The 19,137-nt window shown below is 40.0% G+C and overlaps 1 protein-coding gene across 2 annotated transcripts in view; it reads left to right on the plus strand.

Annotated features, from left to right (window-relative positions):
* The window catches only part of PRR16 (proline rich 16), a 259,929-nt gene that overhangs the window by 99,992 nt on the left and 140,800 nt on the right, over positions 1–19,137 (plus strand). The window lies entirely within an intron of this gene.

Below are 19,137 nucleotides of genomic sequence, written 5' to 3' on the forward strand. Positions count from 1 at the left end.
TTGTTATTCTTGTTTCACTTGGCTGACAGTGTATAGATATCAAGTGATCATGTTCAAGTGATCACTCTTAGACACATCTTTATCTTTTGCCAAAACTGTTACTGCAGCTTGTGCTGTTTAATTTATGCAGCACTTCACAAACCATGTTTATTAATTGCAAGCAAATTTTAAAAATACTTCTGGTGACCATTGTACATTGACATCTTTTCTTAACTTGCACTTAACAACCTAAATTGTTTGCCCAAGCATCACTGTTGGAAATGAGACGGAACCACATGTATGTCCAGTGGCAGAATATAATTCTTAAGGCTTGTTCTCCAAAAAGGCTTTATATGCAGTGGATGCAGGCTCAAGAGAGCTCACATAGGGAGAGGCTGCAACTCTAGCGCACCACTGAGCAGCGATTCATGGAAGTTGTTTCCATGGCTGGACAGAGTGGATGATTGGAGACTAAAGAAGGGTTTTGGCCCTGTGTCAGCCCTGCATGTGTACATGTGTGTGTGCATGCACACGTGAACATGCAGTGGTATTAACTGCTATTATAGGTCACAGGTTCATCTTTACCCATGGTGTGTAAAGCTAGGTAGGATGTATGGAAGGGAGGATGCAGTTTATCACACTCCACGGTGATCACTTGTACAAGGTCAGCTTTCTTGGGCTTTGTTCCAGGGTCCTGAATTTGACCATGAGACTGCGTGTATGTGGTACCAAGTTTCAGTCTGCTAATATTTGACATGGCTGAGTTATTTTATAGCCACTATGCACTGATACTTCAATATATAGGGACAACATGATTTTAACATTGCTCTCTCTGTGTCCTTTCCCCCAGTATATTATCCATGTTTAATGTAATGAGTGTTATAAAGAGGCTTTCCATTATTAGGAAACTTGATTTTTGGAAGAATTTCTTGCCTCTGTGCTGTCTTATGGATTCCTGTATAAAGAATCTGTTCACTTCTGGAGATTGCTGTTAGGCTAGATATTTATAAGAGCTATATACTGAATAAGCCAGCACTATAGTACTAATTTCAGTCATACATAAAATATTCAGTCAGTGATGAATAATCTGCTCAGAAATGGTGCACTGGTACTCTTTGTCAATTTAGAATCCATAAATGGACCATTTTAACCAGAACACTTCAGAAAAATAAATCTTAAAAACATTGAATATGCACAAGAAATACAATAAAATTGAAAGGATACATAAGAGACTGCTATATCTGACTCTCTATATGGCTCTTTGAGCTTACAGCCCTCTCCCTTCCCCTTAGGTTTCTCTTGTAACCGCCTGATTTACCAAGGTATTTTGATCTTGCTATTAAAAAGAAGTTTTTCTAATTTTAGATCAAGATATATGCAAATAGTAAAGGGTCTAACTTTATATTACATTCTATTTTTCCCATGTTTTTTTAAAAAGCTTTATATAGCAACATGCAATCATCAGGAGAAATTACATTTACTGATTATTATTTGACAAGAAGTTCATGTCTTTAATTTCAGAAACTGACAGCTGACCTCAGGCCAAATAGTAAAACATTTCAGAGAACAAACTGCCAGATACACTGGCATCTCTTTTAAGACCTTCAGCCTAGCTTCCAGTTAATATATTTTGGAAAATCTGAAATCAGTAAATTCTTTTTGAAAGGTTTCTGATTTTTTTTTAACAGAAGCTCCATAACCTACTCCTACCTCCTCACATGATGAAGCAGGGAAAGCAATGCTGCAGGCAGCCTAGGATAGCAGGAAATATGTGAAAAGGTCAGCCTCCTCCTTCCCGTGATGTTTTAAGTAATGTTCAACACCACACGTAAATCTTATGATCAATACAGTGTAAATAAACTGCTAATTAATTCAGTTACTGGATTTGATCAAAGTTTTCACAATTTGAGGTTATCTGTTCCATCCCTTTTACAAAGACTTCAATTATATTGAGATCATTTAGCATTTCATGTTGATAATATTACAAACCACAATGCTAATAATCAAAACAGCAGTCATACAAAATATCTTCAGTTCTGTATTTTTTTTTCCATAAAACCATTGCTGGAAAGTCATACTAGGTGTAACAGTGATGCTGTCATATCATAAAGCTAAAGAAAACTATAGAATACACAGACTTTAAAGTAAACATTTGGTGGAGTATTTTAAAATGGCTTATAGCTCAAGATTTCTTCAGCCATACAAGGTGTAAAGGGATTTCATTGTTAAATCTTGAACGTTTCATGAATTACTTACTAATCAGGATTATCTATAGGGATTATTTCATTTACAGTAGGGTCAGGAAATTACATTCTTCCTTACTTGGGCTTAAAAATGCCTAGGAAAAATCCACATTTAATGTCTGACATTTACATAGAAGATGTATAATTTCCTCTCGAAGGTTGATTTACAGAGCATGTAACTAATTCATAATTTGCAATGGTACTAGGATATGCCATATTTGACTCTATGAAGGATCATTATTTTTAACAGATGTGAATTCTTGATGAGCTTAAAGCAAGCAGCCATCAAGGTCACTAATGTTTTTCAGTTCTAATTTTTTATTTTCTTCTCATAAAGGCTTCTTTTAAAAGTTTCATGGAGAACATTTTTCCCTCCTGTGTAACGGGGATGTAGAAGTAGTATAGATTGATGCTCCTAGAACTGTGACTATGCAGTCACATAGTTGTAAAGAGTTCCCCACCATCATCTCTCTAGAAAATGATGGATAACAAATTATTCCAGTTTCAGGAGAGCCATGGAAAATGCCAGTATCATTTAACTTTTCATTGAGATGAAAACCAAATAAATCTTGAAGATTTCAAACCAAAAAAAAATTTGCTCCTGTGTGACATTTCAGTTCTGAAGTTGGTAGTAGAGTTATAGTAAATCTGTATATTTATTTGTTAACCCTTCATCTCATCGGTTCAAGGAGAGTAAACTTTAAATGTAGTACTTCAGGGATATTAATATTGAATTACAGGACTTTTTAGGAAATTTGCAGGACTGGCTTGAACGGATTCATTTTTCCTTCTCAAATATGGAATATGTTTACATCCCCAAGAAGAGTAGTGGAGAATAATTCAGAAACTACTCAAATTCAATTTGTGACTCTTGAAAATATCATATTGTCTTTTCCTTTCTCTGCCTTGATCCATATTTCTAAGCACCCTTACCATGTTTAGAACTCTAATTATGACTTCTACATTTTTAGTGCAAATCTTTATTTCATCACTTTTTTAAAATTTCAATTTTTTCAGTAGACTTTTGAGAACTAAAGCCGCTTTACCCAATCATATCACTACACCCCACCTAAATTGTCCTTCAACCTCCAGATCCACAATCTATAATCCATAGTTTCCAAAAATACCCAAAGGAAAGATTTAAAGATCTTGAAAGGAACTAGTGCTTGAATTGGGGGACAGACGGTAAATACTCCAGCTTTTTCCCAACTTCCCATTTTCTTTTCCAACTTTTTTTTTTGACTGGCAGCAATGAAAAGTAAAAATATGGCATAAGCACCGAAAATGTTTCTATTCTCAAGCAAAACAATGAAAGGATTATGGTAGGGTATAAGACCAAAATTGAACGCACTTTAAAGTTATTTAGTAGGATTAATTGTACAGTTCCTGTTGACTTTACTGGAAGTTATATGGCCAAAATCCTATATAATACCTTAATATTTGAGGTTGATCTTATTTTTCATGAAGCAGCATTTTTGGAACTTGATTTCCATTGTTCAAGATTACAAAATAAAGTTAAGAAAAATCTCCTGTAAACACAGAGATTTACTATGAATCATATATGCATAACATAACCATATATTTAGAAAATGTCTGTCAACATAGTATATTCTTTGTACATATTGTGTAACAATAACATCCAAAAGCAGTGGACTTGTGTAAGATGTTTTTAGCTACTTTCTTTTTTTATTACTCTATATTATGCTATTATGTTAGAATATTCAAAGTGAATAGAAAATGTCCTTCTTACTATTGTTTCCTGTTTTTGACTAGTAAATTGGATCACACAACCTAATGGTTCATTCAGAGAGCTCTTACTGGTGCAACTGACGTTTTTAAGGCTTCTTGCTTACTACTTTGTGTGCAAGAGCATCATCAACTACATCAGCACTGTTTAGGGAATAGTACTTGCTAGTTACCTCTTGCAGCAGAATTCATAAGGGAGCTGACACACTGTTTTACCCACTCGAGTAAATAAAACTTGTGGTTATTGATAAGGTGCAATAGGTGTTTTTAGTATGTTATGAAGAATGAGCAATAGCATTTTTTAGAAAACAGTTATTTATGAAGAGGTTTTTCCAGGGTGAGGCTTACTTAATCCAGGTTAATACCGTGGGTTTGCTTACCCCTGTAGTGTCCCCAAAGGTGGGAAACAAGGCATAGTAGTTTTTGATAGTGGCAGATTCTATGTGTACCTGTCGTTACGATGGAGGATATTTGCAGTTAGCTTGTGGGGCTCTTTTAAGATTATAACACTTTGTTAAGGTCAGTCAGATTTGAGGCTCAGGGGACCCAATGTCAGAACTGAAAAGCCACAAGTCAGAACTGAAAAGCCACAAGTCAGACCAACCTGTCTCCAGCCAAACTGTTTTATTTTTCAAATATTTCTTCCCTCACCAGTAACAGTTCTCTGAATGAGCTAGTAGGGAGTGTGATCCAAACACAGTGCCTTGGAATTTGGATTTCTTTTGCTTACAAGTGCTCATTTCATGTGGAAAGTCTGGGAGTGCAGGGAATTCAGAGCCTTAAGTGTATTCTGTTTTAGGGTATGTGTAATTTTTTTGGAGGGCTGATAGTATCTTTATTAGTAAGGGCATAAATGGAGAGTAAATTTGGAGAACTGGGGTGGGAGGTCGAATTTTGGGGCCTGTTAAACTTGACAGTGTCCCTTTTTAAACTACTTGAGAATATTGAATTAATAGTAGCTGCAATAAAAAAGTTCATAGCAATTACATAGCAGTTCCAAGTTTCACTTTGAAGCACAATGTTACGGCTGAATTATGCCTAAAATGGGGGGGTAGCCAAAGGCTTTCTAACCTTAGAAACACTAGCTATCAAATCTGTAAGCCAGAACTTCCAATTACTGCTGTTATATTCACAAAAGGCTCTTTCAGAATGCAAGTGACATTATCCCACAGCAGCAGTATTTACTAACGTCTCACAATCACTGAATATAAGATACAGCTCATCAGCTTTGCTACCGTAGCAACATCATAAAACCAGATTAAATAATTGCCATGTTCAGCTGTAAAAGAGGCAAAATGCTTTCTTTGTGTCACAGAAGACCCCGTGGCAGGGGGAAAGTGTCTGCTGCTGTTGCATGACACAGCAACATGGTGTTCTATATCAGTGGATCTAAAACTTTCCTGACTATTGACCCCTTTTGAAGTCTGCTTCGTTGTGTGTATCCTAAGTTTCACCTCACTTAAAAAGTACTCGCTTACAAAATCAGACATAAAAATACAAAATTGGCACAGCACACTATTACTGAAAAATTGCTTACTTTCTCATGTTTACCATCTAATTTTAAAATAAATAAATTTAAATATAATATTGTACTTACATTTCAGTGTATAGTATATAGAGCAGTATAAACAAATATTTGTATGAAATTTTGTACTAACTTTGCTAGTGCTTTTTATGTAGCCTGTTGTAAAACTAGGCAAATATCTAGATGAGTTGATCTACCCCCAAGGGTACATGTACCCTGGATGAGAACCCTATGTCCATAGAATAGAGAGGCATGAGTTTGGGACAGGTGAATCTCCCATTGACCGCTGTATAGTGAGAGAGTTGCATTCATGGTTCTCCTGCTGCTTTGTGCCTTGAAGTACCAAACACAATGAGAAATTTGGCCCAATGTGTGGCATCATGTTCAGGATATGGCAAAGATGGGGGCGTCCAGGACAGGTTCTTCCATTCTGTTCAGGTTCAAGCATTTTGTAGCCATTTATAATACTTTTCAGAAAAAGTAAAAGTAAAATGTTACTGGTAACTTGGCAAATCTCTTTTTGAAAGCAGAAGATGAAAAACGTGTACACTTTTGAAAATCTGATACTTTAAATATTTAACAACTTGTACTATTCTTTAAATCAAGCACCTCTTTTTCTCTACTTTTTCCATTAAAAAAAAAAGTCAGTATGAAGAAAAGTAGAATAGTCTGTGTTGGAAAGCTGCCTCAGGCAACCAATAAGAATTGTGGAAAAAATAAAAGCAGGTACTACCCTTTCTCTGCTAATACAGAACATTTTCATCCCCTTGAGATTTTATTTAATTTACATGAATTAGGTTTACAGTAGGTAAAGCAAAAGTAATATGAAGCAGCGCTTTCACAGCAGCTGAATTTTATTACTTTGGAGTATTTATAGAATGAGGTGCCTTCTGTGAATGTGCTGTTATTGCAGACATATCACAGTGGAAATTGAAAAAATTATTCACCTCTCATAATTTTATTCCATAGTGTCTGGGCAAGAGCAAAATATTAGCTGAATGGTTTTTAAGTATAACATGGGAGATTCTTCAGTTATAACTTAGTGAATGCAATTAAATCAGTTGTATTTAATGCATTTGTGGCCTGACCTGTTCCAGGAGATTTAAATTGTATCTCCCTACAGCCCAGAGGATATTCACATCTGGGGAAGGCAAGTCAGTGTCCACCTCTGGGTTTTACTTGCTCATGGGGAATTCTTAGGAGCAGTAGTAGTGTAGGCTGCTGAAGGGATACATAGAGTCAGCATAAGCCCTGGCCATGCCTTCTTTCCAGCCAGTATGGGACACCTTTTTGGCTAGGCTTGTCCCCTGTGAAGAGGAATTTTGCAGCAGCTCTCTGCTGCCTCAGCTCGCCTTATTTCCTCAGACTTTCAGCTTTGCATACTCTCTTATTATATTCCAGTGGAAACTGGAACTGAATCTGGTCCCTGGCTTTTAATGTATTCCTTCTGTTGTCATTGTTACTAAATAAATCTTATCATTCTTCTATAGAAATACAACATCCACAAGTGGGAACATACAATTTCAGATGTGGGGGAAAGGACATCATCTTACAAAATAAATAAATACTGAGAAATATGTATGTGACGGGATCCCCCCCTGGATATAGTCTGGGACTGTGGGACTGCTGTGCCAGCTTAACTCTCTCCAGCCTGGGCTGTCTCTCTCAATGCCTTGCTAGTGACTAGCAGCAAGCCCCACCAGGCACTCTGATCACTCAGCTCAACAGCCTCTGGAGCTCCACACCCAGATATATTGCATGAATGCTCCCAGAGCCACTCATGAATCACACAGAGAAAGGAACCAGAGCCAAATCCTCTCAGCACTGTACCTCAGGAATATACACTGTCTTGCACTGCTCAAGATGGGCAATGCAAATTTATTAATTTGCTCACCACTTCAACAATGGAAAGTAGACATTCACCAGCCTTGTCAAACCTGAGCAGATTTGCCCCATATTTCATGCAAACTCACTACTAAAGATAAACAATTAAACACATTTATTGACTATAAAAAGTAGTTTAAGTGACAGGCAAAAAGTCAGTTAGTTACCAAATAAATATATAAGAAATAAAATATAGCCACACCGTCTAAACTCTCAACCCTATTAGACTGGGCAGCAACTAGATTAAGCAGGTTTTCTCATCCCACTGGATATTGCAGGTTAATGTACAGGTTTGTTCCTTAAACTTGGGCCAATATCCTCTGTTGGAGTCATGTTTTCTTTTCAGTGTCTTAGTTGCTTAGCGTTGGTGAGGGAGGAGAAAAGGCTAGTACATGGCCTCTGTATTCTCTTTTATATCCTCAGTCTCATATGCTTGGAAAATGCAAGTCCAGGCACATCTGGGAGCATTGCTGAGTCTCCAGGCAAAGTTGAGCAATTCTCCTGGTGTGGCCTCATGCAGGTGAGTCATTGAATTGTAGCTCCTTTGCTGGACAACGGCAGTTGCACAGCTCCTTGGCATTGATTACTTTCCTTGCTGTTGTCTCTGGGAAGCTATCATCTGGCTGATTCCCCAACTTATAGCATGTTTTAGTGACAACTGTATGGCATGTTCACATAACTTCATATGCATTGATGATGTACGCATATGGATAGAGAAATGACTTTCACCAGATTATAACCTTTCCCCTGATACCTTACAAGGCATGGTTTATATGTAATATATATATATATATATATTATATACAGATGAGTAGTATGTGGGGTGGGGGTGTGCCAGGGTGCTCCCCTAAGGTACAGAATGTAACAATATAATTGAGCAGATTTAAGTTTTAAAAACCATTTTCAATAAGTCTGTATCTATATTTGGTGTTTTAGAAGTGCAAAGTAGGACAGTTTGTAAAGAAACAGACACAGGTGTGTGCACACACGTACATATGCACTCCCTGTAATAAAAGATAATGGAGAATATTTGAGACCCAAGTCAGAAAAATCCCTAGCTATTGAAGACATCTGAGAAATAAGGCCAGAAGGTCTATAAATGTGGGTTGCTTAGCTTTAACTCATTGCATATGTCTGTCATGAATGGGGCCATTTAGTGTGACAGTGAAGGAATGGGCAAGCATCATGTAGAAGTTCTTGCTCTGCCTTGGGCTGTTAATAGTCAAATATTGTGTATAAAGAGATTGATATAATTTAAATAAATATGCTTTTAAAATGCCAGCAATGTAGCTGAAATAGAATGGCCTAGTATCTTTATTTATAGAGGCATCTGAGCTCCGTATGGCTAAGGTTGGGTTGGTTTTCCACTTAAAGCAGTGTGTAAATCCAAATGCATTGCTGAGAATGAATCCACTTTCTTTTGGCTCAGCCATCAACGCAAAAGACAGGTTTCAGAGTGGTAGCCGCGTTAGTCTGTATCAGCAAAAAGAACAAGGAGTACTTGGGGCACCTTAGAGACTAACAAATTTATTTGGGCATAAGCTTTCGTGGGCTAAAATCCACTTCATCAGATGCATGCACTGGAAAATACAGTAGGAAGATATATATACACAGAGGAGATGCAACACCCATTTTTTTCAACAAGGGTAATCAGTTAAGGTGGGCTATTAGCAGCAGGAAGAAAAACTTTTGTTGTGATAATCAGGATGGCCCATTTCCAACAGTTGACAAGAAGGTGTGAGTGACAATAGGGGAAAAAATAGCATGGGGAAATAGTTTTTACTTTACTGATTTTTGGATCTCTTCAAGCAAGTGGTACATCAGTCAGTGGTGTGAAACCTTGGCACCAGACTCATACAATCCAGACCATTGTAAAGACATTAATGACTTGTATAACGGACACTGAACACATCACCAAGTGGCAGTCCTGAAAAGACAATAGAAAAGGAAAAATCACTGAAGAAAGCATTGAGGATGCTTGTGTGTGATCCGAGCTCATTTGCACCTTTGTCGATTAGACGGAAGTGAGGGTGGTTGGGGTCACTCCCCCTTTCATATCCTGGAACCCTCTGCAAGGGGACGCCTCAAACAAACACTATGCCCTGGAAGATTATGCAGCCGGGAGGTGCCAGTTTGACAAGTGGGAATATACAGAGGCCATTTGAAGTTTAAAAAACGAAACAAAAGAAACCCCATTCTCCCTAACTTTATTCTTTGGATCTGGTTAAGGAATAAGCATAATATATTCCTGTGATTCTCAGGTGTTAATGACGAGTCTGCACTCTGTTTTGTGTTTTATATTATTATTTGTATTCTAGTGGCGCATATAGGCTCAACTGAGATAGAACTCTATTGGGCTAGGCACTGTACAGACACATAATAAGCAACAATCCCTGTCCTGAAGAGTTTACAATCCAGATAGACAATTGAAGGGTTGGAGGGAGACAGACACAGAACAATGAACTGATTTGTCAAAGGACACACAGCAGATAATTACTGAGCCAGGTATGCAAGCAGTGTTTCTTGACTCCAAGATCACTGTCCTTTCCTCTTACATCACACTGGTTTTTAATATATATATATTTTTTGGAGTTACAATATTGGTGTTAATGTAAGTGTACAATGATCACTTTATTTGATTTTATTGATAAGTGTTCTGTTAATGGTCGGCTTATCGGGTAATGATTAATGTTGTATCTGTGGCCAAGTTACTCACCACAGGCTCTTGTTATTATATATGGTATATCTATTGTTTTTGCATGGTTCTGCAATCTCTGTGAAATGAAGAAAATCCATCAACAAGAGTCAGAGAATAGCATTTACAACAAGTGCAAGAGTGTGTAGAGAGGGATATGTGCACCGATATGAAATATTAAATGATAATTTATCAATGTTCTGTTGGAATTACTGGAACCCAGCATGTCTTGTCACAGTATTGGTGATAAGATTTTCCATATAATTTCCTTGTTATCAAAAAGTATATTTGATTTATTGTTCACAGTTCTCTGATTAACAACATTCAGAATCATATTTTATTATTGATGTCCCTGGTTTCCAGGCAAACGTCCAGTGATAGTATTTGAAGGTAGAAAGATGCTCATTTGCTGGTACAGAGATAGAAATGGCTAATCATTCCAGTTTTGAAAATCCAGAACAGTGTATATTGTAGGCAAACAATTTCATGAAGGAAGTCTCCATAAAGCCAAATAGAGTAAAAGCCATGACTGTTTTTATCTGTCTTTAGAAATCCTTTCTACCGTCAGTTCTGACAATGCATGTCTTCAGATTAACAATACCAAGAAACAGACTGTTAAGGTCTACATGCATATGTCAGAAAAACAAAGCAATCACACTAAGAAACCTTCACGTGTTTTTACAAAAAGGAGGGTAGAGTTTGGTCCTAAGTTGTAATCCGTAAGAGAGAACTCTCCTGCTATATTTTAATTAATGCATTTTTTATTGTATTTCTCATACTCTGAATGTGTTACTTTAAAAAAAAAGCAACCACATACTTTACCAAAGTATATTATGTATAATCTTAAAAAGCTAGAAAACCTTCTCAAGCTCCTCAACCTCATTAGCCTCTCTTATGGTCCCTTAAAAATGCCTTTGTAAGATTCCTCTCAATCCTTATCCAACTACACTCAAGTTTCTTTTTTTTTTTCACTCGCAGCTAGGAAAAGCCAGGAAAAAAGGCGGGGGTGAAAGGGGGCCGGTGGAGTGTACCGGTAAGAAGCCAGTACTGGTCCATACCCAGCTGATGTTAAAGCGCTGCCCCCCCCTTTTTGCCCCCCTCCGTCAGAGGCAATATAAAAGGGCATGGGGCTCCAGGCCGCTGCTGCCGATACCGTAGCAGCAGCCGAAGCCCCAGGACCTTTTAAATTGCTGACGGTGTCCCGGATGACACGGGCCAGGCAGTGCGGATGGGCTGGTTGGGGGAAGCTGACCTCCCAGCCCCACCCTTTGTACCCCAGGCCCCGCCCCTTCTGGGGGTCCGGAGCCCACCCCATACCAGTAAGAATTTAATATTACTTTCACCCCGGGTGAACCTGTTGTATCAACCAGGCAAGGTACAAACAACTCCAACAGGACTTTATTTTTACAGTGGAAACCTCCATACCAAGCTGCTGTTGCACGCTCTGTAACTCACACTCAGCCTCCTCAACTCCTCCTCCCTCCTTCCAGTTTCCTGTCCTTTCAGATTCCCAACAGCCAGTGCTCCCAGTTCTAATAATCACAAGCAGCATCTAAACACCACATTCCTTCCTCTCTTAAGAAACTTTCCCCCATGAACAAATCGGAAACAAGACATTATACTGTTGGCAGAAATATTACACTGAAAACTCTGTAGACTCTACATAACCATAGTCTCTAGTCCAGGCAGGTGGTAGTCTGGGTCTGACAGGCCGTCTCTCAAGCCCTAGTTCCAGTGCAGTGTCTTGTTGTGTTGATTCTATGGTGAAGTCATCCAATGCAGACTGGGTGTTGGCATAATCTCCTCTTGGTGCATAAGCAAGTGCAAGATAAGAAGCATTCCATACCCGCCCATCAGAAAGTCGATAGGTGTAAAGTCCCTTCTTCTCTATGATTTTAAGAGGAGCTGTGAATTTATGGTCCTCTTTGTGTAAGATTCTAGGTTTTTGTATTCTAACGAAGGAACCACACTCAAACTATGGTTCCTTAACACCTCACTGCTTGTCTGTGAAAGCCTTAGACTTTGCTTGGTTCTGGTCAACTGTTTTTCTCACATCATCCTTGTTTTGGGCCTCAGGTCGTGCCTTTAACAATCCAGCAATGTTCAGTTTAGTATTCATCTGTTTCCCATGCAGTAACTCTGTGGGTGATCCTTGCATAGCGGCATGTCATGTAGGCTGGTATGCTTGCAAGAAATCAGTAGTGAAGAGTATCCACAATCGCCCTTCTAGTTTAGCTGTTTGCAAACTCTCTCTCAAACTTCTGTTAAACTGTTCGATTTCCCCATTGGCTTGAGGGTAATAAGGGATGACCTTCTGTGTAAAATGTTCCTCTCTGCTAGAAAAGTTTCAAACTCCAGGGAAGTAAATTGACTACCATTATCGGAAGCTAGTTCTTTGGGGTTACCTTCCCTGCTCAAAACTGAAGAGAGGAACTTAATTACTGTAGCAGAAGAGATTTGCGATGTAAACGCTACCTCAGGCCATTTACTGAAATAGTCTATTAAAGTGATGGCATAACAACAGTCAATTGGAGCAGTATCAAAGGGTCCTACAATGTCAATCGAGAGGAACAGGCTGTAATGGAGGGGTACATGTCACTGCTATCTTGTCATGCACTTGGCAAATGACACAGGATTTTATGAGTGACTCCGTCTGAGAGTCCATCCCTGGCCGTAATTTCTGTCATACAGGCATCACATTATTTTGCATTTTAACTTTATGCAGAAACCCATAAGCACAGCTGAGTTTCTCCTCAACCTGGTGTTGGGTCCCAGCTGAAACTGGTGTGTGTACTGCAAGGGTGCTTTGCTGAGGAAGATCAATTTGTCCATTAACTACCTTGAGATTTAAAGCAGCCAATAAATCTCTGCCAAGGATAGGAGTGCCTTTGTGGACAATGTAGAACTCTGCAGTTACACAGCAATCACCAAAAGTAACTATTGCTGGCAGGCAGCCATGTACTGGAATATGGTTTTTCAAATACCACACCAACTGAAGTTTGGGGTCAGCAAGAGGCACATCTTTAAAGTAATGCAAATAGATGGAATCAGGTAGTATAGATACTGCTGAGCCAGTGTCCTACATTATCTGAATAGGGTGTGATATGCCTGAGGGTATGGCAGAAATGTTTACAGTGCACTTTATCTGTTCTGGAATATGTGCAGTAGTGATTTTGTCCACGCTCAGCACAGTAACATCTGGTAATGTAACTGCATGCACCTGTTGATTGAGCTGGCTACTGCAACATACTTTAGCAGAATGCCCAATCTTTTTGCAATGATTGCACTGAGCTACTTTGCTGGACATCCTGTGTAGCTTGCAAGCTATTGTGGAGATCCACAGTGAAAGCATGCTTTTACTGAATTTTGAATTTGCTGATTCAGTGGCTTTTCATTAGTTTTCCTCTTGCAATAGTTTGTCTGCAGTGATAGTGAACTTTTCTTCAAAGGAGTCACAGCCTGGATTGTATCCCTGCTCATTATTTTGGCTTCAGCTGTAGCTAGCTCAATCTGAGTAGCAATGGTTATTGCTTTTTTTAGTGTAAGTTGTGGTTCTAGAAGTAAGCGTTCTCTTACACGAAGCATGCTTGTTTTCTCAATGAGCTGGTCTCTAATCATCTTATCTGCCATATTCCCAAAGTCACAAGTTACAATCAGACTCCTCAGGGAAGCAATATACTGCATTATAGTCTCCCCTGGTTTCTGCTCATGCTGGCGAAATCTGTAGCGATTAGCTACTACATTCACTTTTGGCACAAAAAAGTTCTTGAATGCAGTGAGTGCAGTCTCATATTTATCTGCAAGGGGAAAAGTGTAAAGTATACGCTGCCCTTCTCCTCCAAGGCAGTGGATTAGCAGAGCACGCTTTCTTACTTCAGAAATCTCTGTGGCACTGATTGCAAGCCGTTAAGTCTCAAACATAAGGATCCAGACAGTAAAAACAATTGGAGGGTCACCTGGGCTTTGCAGAAAAGGTGCAGGTGAGTTCAGAGGCAGAAGATCCATTCTCATTGCCAAAATGTTGTATCAGCCAGGCAAGGTACTAACAACTTCAACAGGACTTTATTTTTACAGTGGAAACCTCTGTACCAAGCTGCTGCTGCACCCTCTGTAACTCACACTCCTCCCCCCTCCTTCCTGTTTCCTGTCCTTTCAGACTCCCAATAGCCAGTGCTCTCAGTTCTAATAATCACAAGCAGCGTCTAAACATCACAGAACCACAGCAAGAAACCTCACTAAAAAATACCCTGCTGCCCGGTCCCTACTAATGATCCCAAGGGGTTTTCATTCGAGCACTTAAGCTGACTACAGCTGCATGGCATCACACAAGGAGAGTCTTGTTCCCTGGGGTTGACAGGACTCGGGTCCCTTAGCATTCAGGAAGTGTAAAGAAACCACAAAAGCTTTTCATTCCGATTTCTCCAAATCCGATAGAAAAGTTTTCATGAAATCAAAAGCTTTTGATTACAGCAATCATGAGCTTATTGTGGCTGGAGAAGGTTGCTCTTTCTTCCTTTGGCTTGTTTTGATTTTGTCTCAGTAAAGCAGAAGTGTTACAGTAGTTTTATAAAAATAGAAACATTTAGTAATTTTATCAACTAGCAACCACTACATTATCATCATCATCCTTTTTCTTCACCCATCCTGTGGAAGGTTCCAGACAATCAGTACTAGAACACCATGTCCCAGGAAGCAAGGAGGCAAAGAACAGTGAGAGGCAGAGGATATATAAGGACAGACTCCACCTCTGAGCCATTCAGCATTGTTTACCTTCTCTCCTGGAACTTGCAGCATAGCTCTCAGCTTTTTGGATCCAGCTGGTTTCTCTCCAGCAACCCCTCAGTGTGATTAGAAGAGAAGAAGAAGGCCAACTTCAGGAACAGTAGTATCCAACTGAGAAAAAGTGTGACTAAGCAACAGTGTGATCCTACACAGATTATGCTGGTGGTCAGTACAAAAAAAATCTTCATAAACCATCATCTAGGGGACCTTCCGCTAACTGCGCATGTCCTGCTCTCTGTAAGGGTAATGACTCTAATTGTGGGACTCCTTATTCCTCCTACCACATGAACTTGATCCTAGCTGCCTGCTTCCAAGTGGGCTGAACTCTGACACTCTTCTTTGATCCACTGTTCTTTGCTTCCTTTCTTCCCAGTTCTTGGTATCATAACTCTTTGTCTGGAATCTTCTGCAGAGTGGGAGGAAAGAGGAGAGATTCCTACAAACTGAATTACCCAGGAATAACTTTGTCTTTTCATATCTGCCACTAGTTGAGCACTTTTTCCATTGTTTAGCATAACTGACGGCCTTATTCCATTTTATTCTCCTATGTGAGTATTTATTTTAAATAGCAATTGAGTTTAATCTTCTTGCCTCTTGAATTAATTGCCTTGGTTTCCTTTGAGTCCTTTGCTCTTATCCATTTCAAGACTAATAGTTCGCTTGACATTTGACCTGCAACCCTGGATCTTGCCTTTCTCATTGCTCTGATTGGTATCTAGACATTCAGGAACTGATGGAGTTGCATCATGAGAGAGAGACTTCCAGTCAGGCAGCTGAAAAGACAGTGTGGATTTGACTGACTATACATTTTATGTATATTATTTGAATAAAATTAAATGTTGTGTGCCACCACATCACCCGACTCCACCCTAATTAGGAAACAAAAGAGATAACAGGGTGCCCGATCTTATGTGTCATTGTGGACATTATTCTACAGTTGATTCTAATTTGATAAAGAGGGGTACTCTGCATTTGTAAATGAGGAAGCTCTTGCTGAAATAATGGTATTAAATATTTCTGGGGTCTATAGACATAAATAAATTGGATTTTATTTTAATAAAATAGGTGCCCAGACCCTAGGCTACCTATTTCTGTGACTATTTTTGCATGCACAGCTACCATAACTTAATGAGAAAATTTTCCATTTGCATTCCTAAGTGACCGAGTGACCTGTTTGAGTTCAGGATGCTGACCTGTGCATGGAATTGTAGTGACTATGCTCAGAGCACAAAAGTAGTCATACAGAAATTAACAGTGACTTCGGGCCTCAGACCATTAAAACCAGGCTCATTAGGTCATCTGTGACATGCTCCTGGCAGAAATTTTTACTGCAGCATATTTTCTAATGCTTTGTACAGTTTAGTTTTAAAATATCCCAAGTGCCGTGCCATTTACCAGTTCTCTTGATAAACTATTCTACAGAAGCCTTTCCACATTTGAGGGCTTAGCATTCTTTTTGTGATGTCGTATGACTAGAGGAATAAAAGATCAACCTTTTCTAACTTCTTTAGCTGCTCTGCAGGATAGCAAATCCCAATCCTTTTTCTTTTCCCCATGATTGGTTCCTCTTAGCTCCTTAATAACAGATTCTTTCCCACTCCCCCTTCTTAAGTTGAAAAGGACATGTGAATTTTTAATGTTGAAGCATGTATTTAGTTCACTGTAATGGCCACTTCTGGACATTTTCAAAGCACTACTACCACTTCTTCAGGTAGCACATCTTGAAACTGTGGGCAGCTACTACTGTGCTATCCATTGACAACCCCTCCCCTCACCATGCTACTGTTCTTCTCTCTTCTCCCCACCTCTCCCCCCCAACTCCCTGACCGTACGTTTGATGATACTCTTTTTAAGATTAAGGCTATGATGTCTCTTGCAAGGTGCTATTTAGTTACACTTGTGTTTTAAATGGTTTAGAGCCTTTTCTTTTCAAAAGCTCTCGGATTCACTAATTCCATTTATCTGTTGTTTCTCTAAGAGCTGCCTCACGTGAGTTGATCTGATGCCTCAGCAGAGTATAGTGTATCATTACATGTGTGCTAGAGACAGGACTCATTCTCAGGAGAGTGGAGGTGAGAACATCTTGTAGAAAAAGTTTTTAAAGTCTTATTTATGTATTAATGGGAGGCCGTGAAACTCTGGCTACTACTCTGACTTAGCAGAATCTTCCAGTTTTGTTTAGAAATAGCCCTAAAACTTTCCCTTGAGAATAGGCACCATTTGATTCCTAGGGAAGTGGTGGAAAACATAGATTCATAGACTTAAGGTCAGAAGGGACCATTATGGTCATCTAGTCTGACCTGCACAATGCAGGCCACAGAAACTTACCCACCTGCATTCTGTACCTCGGGGGGACACCCAGCATCCCCATGTTCACCCTTAAAATATGATTGTGTGGTATCTAATGCAAAGTTTGTTATGTCGGGTGTCTTCGGAATGCTCATGATGTACTGAGCATTGTTGTTATGGTAATGTTATAGTAATGTTACAAGTTTTATAGGTTGTAATTTCATGTATATAGTTTTGAGGCTGAAAATGTGTCCTCATGGCTTAAAGCAAGCCCAGGCTAAAACTCTCCAGAAGCAGAGGGGCAGTTCACACCTCATCAGGACATGTATGGGACAAACCCAGTCCAGCCTTACAGGAACAAAGGACACTGGCCTAGGCAACAACATAGGATCTGTTGGACTCTCAAGTGAGTCACCCCCCTTTTCTTTGGTCAGTTTGGGACTGCGATGAGGTAATGCTTACCTGACTTTGAAGGGGATAGGGGGCAAAGCCAGCAGGGAAGAAAGTACATGATAAAAGAGAGAGACATTTGCCATGCTGTTCCTCTCTCTTTCACCTACATCTACAGACATCACATCAAGCAAATGAAGTACTGATCAAAGGGTAGAGCCTGGCTGAAGGGCAACCAGCCAACCTATGGTGAGAAACAAATCAGTTTAAGGGCACTGAAAGTGTTAAGATCAGCTTAGAATGCATTTTGCTTTTATTTTATCTGATCAAATCCAACTTGTTATGCTTTGACTTATAATCACTTAAAATCTATCTTTGTAGTTGAGAAATGTGTGTTTGTTCCACCTGAACCAGTGCGTTTGGTTTGAAGCATGTCAGAGACTCCCCTTGAGATAACAAGCCTGGTATATATCAATTTCTTTAAGTTGACAAACTCTTCTAAGCTTGCAGCATCCAGCGGGCATAACTGGACACCGCAAGATGGAGGTTCCTAGGTGTAAGCGGGGAAGTGATCCCGCTATTGTGAGGAACTTTCCTGACTTCTGCACTACCCTGGTGAAAGTGGAATAGCAAAAAGATCTGAGTCTTCGCTCCCACTTCCTTTACCCAGAGGCCTCCCTGCCGTCGAGGACTCCCCTTTCACTCTCCTGTCTGGCAGAGTCCTCGTCACTCCAACAAGGCTGGGCCCAGGATTCCTGGGCGCTTAACCCCCAACTTTGCTATGGTCACCTAGGACGGGGGCTAGAGTGTCCCCACTCCAGGGTACGCTCTCTGCACTGGGCACCTCTCTGACGCACTGATTATTTCATACAATTTAAAGCAAATACAAGTTGTTGAACAATTTTAAAAAAGCATAAGGAAAAATGAGAAAGGTTAAAGGAAAACACATCACCCTGCTCTATAACAGGGAACATTACAAACAGTGTCTCTGGAATGTCAGGGCACTTCACAGTCTGTTCCTTGTAGGTCGCAGGTCTCCTTCTCGAGCCCTGGCTGTGCTGCAGGGATGCTGTGGATTAGACAATGGCAATGGCAGTGGCCACACACCTCTGGGCTTCTTCCCAGCGTCAGCCCCCCATCGAGTTAAGATCCCCCTCCCAGTCTGGCCTGCAAGGACCCTTGGCTGGGGGTATCTTTCTGTGTTGGGCCCTTTGCCCTAGGTCCCCCCTTGGCTAGCCCCAGTTGCTTACCACACCTGGCTCTGTGGCTGCATCTCTGCTCCCAGCATAGGATCTGCTCTCCCTGGGCTGTGTCTCCGGCTCTGTGGCTGTAGCTCTGCTCCCAACTCTGAGCTGCTTTTCTGGCCCCTCTGTCATGGTATAATTCCCCACTCTGAACCTTAGCGTCCAAAAGATGGGGTACCAGCGTGAATTCCTCTAAGCTCAATTACCAGCTTAGTACTTGTAGCGCTGCCACCACCTGTGAATCCATGCCTAAAAAACCCCAAAACCTTGCCCGGAACCCAAGAACACTCCTGGATCTTAACACAAGTAAGTAATCCTTTCCCACCAGTTGGCCTCTCCAGGCTTCCCTCCTGTACCTGA

The sequence above is a fragment of the Chelonoidis abingdonii genome, chromosome 6 (genome assembly GCF_003597395.2).
Source record: "Chelonoidis abingdonii isolate Lonesome George chromosome 6, CheloAbing_2.0, whole genome shotgun sequence".
Classification (NCBI taxonomy): Eukaryota; Metazoa; Chordata; order Testudines; family Testudinidae; genus Chelonoidis; species Chelonoidis abingdonii.